The following is a 6430-nucleotide window of genomic DNA, read 5'->3' as shown; positions in this document are numbered from 1 at the left end:
GCAAATTGCCTACGTCCACGAAGCTGCTGAGGATTTTTATTAATTTGAGAATTACACACCGTCGATCATATCGACTATTACAAGAAAAACATTCTCTCTCTCCCTCTCCGAGATTCACACCGAAGAAAAGACAATCGGGAACAACACCTTTTTGATTCTCCTCTTACTACCGTAAGCCAAATACATGAAGAAGAGAGGAAGAGCAAGTGTCATGCAATCTATTTTTGTTGTAACTCTTCTCCGCCTTTTATTTGCAAGCCAAGCAAAAGCCTTCCAAACAGGGACCTGAAGCTTTCCATACAGGTAGCTGTAGCATGCTTTTTTTCCTTTGTTTAATTTTACTCATTAAGGAATTAATCAAAGCATAAAAAGGAAGCCCAACATAAATTCCTCTTCTGCATTATTTTAAGAAATCAATCAATGAGGCGGGAAAGCGGTAAAGGCAATTCAGGCAAGTAGCAGTCAAATAGAAGAAAGGAAACATTTAAAAAAATACTTATTTAAATGGTTTCCTAAGATGCAAAAAAAAAATTGCTCAATTTGTATTTAGTGGACCAGGCTCCACATAACCTAACAATCTCCCTCAAGACCTAAGTCTCACCATCTCCCATAAGGCTATAAAAATAATATATCATAAACATATTGCAATAATCTCCCAAAAAAAATGCACGACATAACCATTTTAATTTCACTAGAATCACGATCAATTATATTTCTCAAGATTTGTGCCATAGACCTTTTTACTATATCCTACATCGTAATTGTCCCTATATGACCCAACAACAAGATCCTCAAAACCTCACATCACACACTTTTACAACATTTATTTACTTTTATGCACTTGGGGCCACCATTCAAATTGCTCGTAAGCAGTATATCTTGAAGCTCATTTAATAAGATAGAGGAATATTACCACTTTACAAATAATGGAAACTAATCCACTAGACAATGTCCCAAAAACATTCTCTTTTCTTATTTTTCTAATAAAAATATTCTATTCACTCTATGCATTTTTTTTTATTACTTGCATGTGAGATATATAAAAAAAAAAAAGAGAGATTTGAAATCAATTCTCTTTCTGATCTCATTTCACACAACATAAATCAAATAAAAAAGAGTTATTTTTACCACAAATATTTAAAAAACTTATCATCATTTAAGGAAAAGTACAACTTATGAAGATATCTTAATTGTACTACTCAAAATATTCTAAGACTAAGCGTCCGTTTTGCACGGCTTATGTACCATGGTGCGGCTTCAAAATGCAAGTAGGATAGTTTGGTTAATGCGGTGCAGCTACGTTTCTAGGAAAGACATATGAAACAAGTGTCACGGGTTCGACCCTGCGGACTGTGTTTCTTAGCGATTCATTTACTGCCCTACCTCGCTGAAAGCTCTCGCGATTCCTTTCGTCCCCACTCTCCCCTCTCTCATCTCTCGCAATTTTTTTTTTGCTAAATTGGATCTTTCGATCCTCTTCAATTTGTAGGTTGGGTTTGTTTCCTTTCTCTTCTCCTATCCCTCCCCCTCTGTTATTCGGTTGGTTGGTGATTTTTGCGGCGAGCTTGCCTCTCAATCCTCTCAAATCATTTGATCTTTGTTGCCTCCACAGTATTCTCTACGACCTTCCATCGAGGCATTTTAATTTAGGTTTGAAAATTTCAGTTCTTTGTGCTTTGATGTTTATGGTTTGTTGAGTTGTGATGTTGGAATTTTGGTGGAATTCAGTTGATGGATTTAGGTTTGTGTGGTTAATGGATTTTGATTTTTGGTGCTCTACTCAGTTGATGGATTTGGGTGGTTGGGTTGTGTTGTTGGATTTTGCAATTTTATTGGACTCCATTATATTTTTGGTTTCATTTTGTTTGTTAAAATTCATTATCCAGTTGTTGGATTTTTGTTTTTAGTGCTCTAGTTGGTTGATGGATTTGAGTGGTTGGGTTGTGTTGTTGAATTTTGCAATTTTCTTGAGCTCTTCATTATATTTTTCGGTTTGTTTGTCTTTGTTCCCTGTTCACTATTCGGTTGATAAATTTGGATAGTTGTTCTATGATGTTGGTTATTACTTGAAATTTGGTGGTGGTGGTGGTTGCATGTGGAAATTAATTGTATACAAATGTGTTTTCTATGGTTGTACTATACTGCCCTAGTTGGTGACGTTGGTGATTTTACGATGGTTTCTCTAAATGATGGATTTTATGTTGTGTTTTGAAAGTGATGATGTATGGTGTTGAGGTGATGGTGTGTGGTGTGGAGGTGGTGAGTAGGCAGTGGTGTGCTGTAGAGATGCTGTGTGTTGTGGAAGTGGAGGTGTCTCGTGTGTGGATTTGTCGGTATGTGGTATGGAGGTAGGGTTTGGTTTCGTTGTGGTGGTGTGTGGTGTGGAGGTGGTGGTGTGTTGCTGTGGAGGTGGTCGTGGTGTCAATCTAGGTAATGGTGTGGTGTAGAGGTGTTGTGTGCTGTGGAGGTTGTGGTATTGCTTGTGTGGATTTGTCGGTATGGGGTATGGAGGTGGTGCTGTAGGGTTTAGGGTTTGGAGTGGTTGTGATAGTCTGGAGGTGGTAATGTGTGGTTGTGGCAGTGCTGGTGGTGTCGATATAATTAATATTGTGGCATTCCTATTTATATTTATTCACTTTTTCATATTAATAATATAATAGTTAAGACCAAAAAGGCTGATTCATCTACAATGTAGGACAAAGAAACAAAAATAATATTTTGCGACATTTCCCTCAAGAAGGTTGATATGGGAAATATGCCCACAACCTATTACAACAAGGAAGGATAACATAATAATATTAGCAAATCCAAGAAAAGTACAGACAGAGAATACAATAGGATGCAATTAAAAAACAAGTGAGATCAGCTCAGGAAGAATTGAAAATTTTGGATGGGATTGAAGCGAGGTTCAACATGCTTGGGGTTGGATCCGGTGAAGCAAACCATTGATGTTTCTTAGGATTGGTGGGCAAAAAAACTTGCGATAAGCATTTTTGAAATAACCCCTTAATTGATCAATTTTTAATTAGTTTTCAAATTGAACTGCAAATTACAAGAATTTGTAGGTGGTGCATGCTGTGAAAAAAATTAAATACAGTGGAATCGATCCAGAGTTAGAGGAGAAGTTAAATCGTATGTTTGGAAGTGTCGTGGAAACAGACAACAACGCATGTGCCCCTAGTGAGGCGATGTTTGGTGGCATTCCCAAAATTTTGGGAGCTAAAAAATCGGGTGATTCCACTTCCAGCCCAGACCTCCATGAACTTGAGTCCACGAGTCGTCCTAAGCGTCCGCAGGTTGAAAAAAAAAAAATGGGGGCTACTTTTCTTAGAAGCCAGATATCACAGATGGTGGCTACATGCAGCTAGGGCTATCAAAAAAGCTCGTTGTTCGCGAACAGTTCATGTTTGGTTTGTCAATGAGTTCGTGTTCGATTCATTTGATAAGTAAACGAGACGAACATGAACAAATTTTTTTTCTTTCGGTTAGTTAAATAAACCAAACAAGAATAGTAATGCGTTCTTTCGTGTTCGAATCGTTATTGTTCGAAATATAAAATAATTTTAAATAATTATACATAAAAATTTTTTGATATTTTAAAAAAATTAAATTTTATAAATTATAATATATAATAAATTAATAATAATATATATTAATTTACTATATTAGTAATATACTAATATAGATATTATATATTTATAATTAATATAATATATTATTTATATATATTAATATTAGGGATGTCAAACTGGCTCGTCATTCAGGAACAGCTCGTGTTCGACTCGTTCGTGAAGAAACGAACACGAATAGTGACTTCACGAACAATTTCGAACACAAGTTTATTTCACACAAACTAAATTTCAAACGAACCGAACAAGAACACAAGCTCAGTTCATTTACACCCCTACATGCAGCAATGAACCCAACAAAATCTCAAACAACTTTTGTGGACCAGGTTCTACAAATTATGAATGCAACTCCAAAAATTTATAAGGACTTGTCGTTGTATTTGTGTTCAATAAAGTTGCTTAAGGATTCGACCCGGAGAGATTTTTCATCAAGATGCCCGATGACCATAGAGTGGCTCCTGTGATATTTTTATGAGCGCAAAAAAATTTGCACGACTTTTTTTTCTGCCAATTGCATGAGACATTTATATTTGTTTATTATTTTTTTCATTTTGCGTTGGATATTTGAATCACTTGAGACAAGCCTTATATGCTTATTCATTCATGCTTACATGTTTATTGTGTTGTTCGCTATCTTATATGATTGTAGCTAATTCATCGATGCTTATGTGTTAGCCACTTTGATACAGAAATACATGGATGTAACCCGAGAAAGGCGCAGAAGGAGAGTTGCAGCTGTCATATGTTTGATGTATGAATATTATAACTTGTACATAGAGCACTCCATTGCATGACAATCTCATGTGCTGGGGACAAATGAGTTGGATATTTGCTTGAAGGCTACCCGACAAGATTTGCAATATGTTCCGCATAACACATACGAAATTTACCAATCTGTTGGAGGAACTAAATAGAAACCTTGGACTTCATGGCTCATCTAAAACGACTTCGCAAGAGGAGCAATGAACCGATTTCAAGACTCCTCTAAAATAATTTACAGATACTTCTCAATGAGGTTGAATGCACTTAGAAGTTTTTCTTCACAAGTCATAAAGCCTACAGATCCTACGTTCGAACGGACCCTCACAGGGATTTCACATGATGTATGGTACATGTCATTATTTAAGGTAATTTCTCCAATTTATTATATTAAATTTTCAAATAAACATCAAAATCACATAACCATTCGCTATATTTCCGGAATTATATCAGAGCAATCGATATAACACACGTTGATGCACGTGTTCCAAATAATGAGAATGTCACATTCATCAGTCAGTGTGGGTCCCTGACGCAGAATATCATGACAGTATGTGACTTCAACAAGTGCATCACATTTATCATTGCTGGTTGAGAGGGCACTGCACATGAAAGCCAAATTTTCAAAGCCGCAATGCGAAATAACAAGTACAACTTCCTACATCCAACTCCAATTATGCTTGAGAATGAGCTACTTTCGTAACTCATTTTTCCCACAATACTAATCACGCCTTCACATCAGATAAATACTATTTGGTTGATGTTGGATATATGTTGTAGCGTGGGTATCTCAAGCCCTATCCTAATACAAGATACCACATACTTGAGTTTGAGTGAGCCAACAATGTAACGCAGGGCAAGAACAAATTGTTCAATAAAAGACTTTCCTCCTTATGTTGTGTTATTGAGAGAACTTTTAGTGTTTGAAAGAATAAATGAGTTACACTTCGCAATATGTCATCTTTCCCATTTCCCAAACATGTGCAGATTATGGTTGCCGCAATTAAGACTGTCAAAAAAGCTCGTTGTTCGCGAACAGTTCGTGTTCGATTCGTGAAGCAGATCGTGTTCGGTTCGTTCGATAAGCAAACGAGACGAACACGAACAAATTTTTTTGTTCGGAATGTTAAATGAACCAAACACGAACAACGACCCGTTCGTTCGTGTTCGATTCGTTTTTGTTCGAAATATAAATAATTTAAATAATATTATTAAATTTAAAAATAATTATTATATATATATATATTAAAAATTTATCAAATTTTAAAAAATTAAATTCTTTAAATTATAATATATAATTTAGTAAATAGTATTATAAATATTATATAGTTAAATAATATAAGTTTTATAATTAATATAAAGTATTATATATTTATTAATATAAGTACATAACTTAAAATTTAAAAACACAGCAACCCTAACCCTACTGTTCGCGAATCACGATTCATCCTTTCGGCGCTCCCCTCTCGAAAAGCTTTCGGCGCTCCCTTCGTCCGGCTCTTTCCTCAATCCTCGCCTCAAAATCACAAAAAGTTCGTCAACGAAAGCTTAGGGTTGTATGATTGTATTCTTTCTCTGATCTCTACTTCTATTTGTCTTCTATAAAGCAGGCGTTGGATCAACTATTCGGTATTTTTGCTTTAGCACTTGATATTCTTGCTTCAGTGCTCGATATTCTTGCTTGGTTGCTTGTAAGGCCACCGAAGGTCCGAAACGTCATTTTTTAGTATATTTTCTTTAACATTTCTAGTTTATCTTCATGCTTGCCTATTAAGTTAGATTTTCATAATTTTTTTAGGTTTATTTCTTCTTTTTTGAGTGACATATGTTAAATGTAGATATGTTTGTCTTCATATTGACTATACGTTTATTTGTTTGAGTGAAACCTAGGTTTTTTGAGTGAAACCTAGGTTAATAATGACTGTTTGTCTTCTTTGGGAGTGAAGTCTATCTGTTTGTCTTCATATATATGTATGCTTCTTTTCATAAAGCAAGGCTTGGTGGCAGGATATTTGCAGAAGCAGCTTTAGATTATTAGAAAG

Source organism: Phalaenopsis equestris, unplaced genomic scaffold (assembly GCF_001263595.1).
Source record: "Phalaenopsis equestris unplaced genomic scaffold, ASM126359v1 Scaffold000240, whole genome shotgun sequence".
NCBI lineage: Eukaryota > Viridiplantae > Streptophyta > Magnoliopsida > Asparagales > Orchidaceae > Phalaenopsis > Phalaenopsis equestris.
This window is presented reverse-complemented; position numbering follows the sequence as displayed.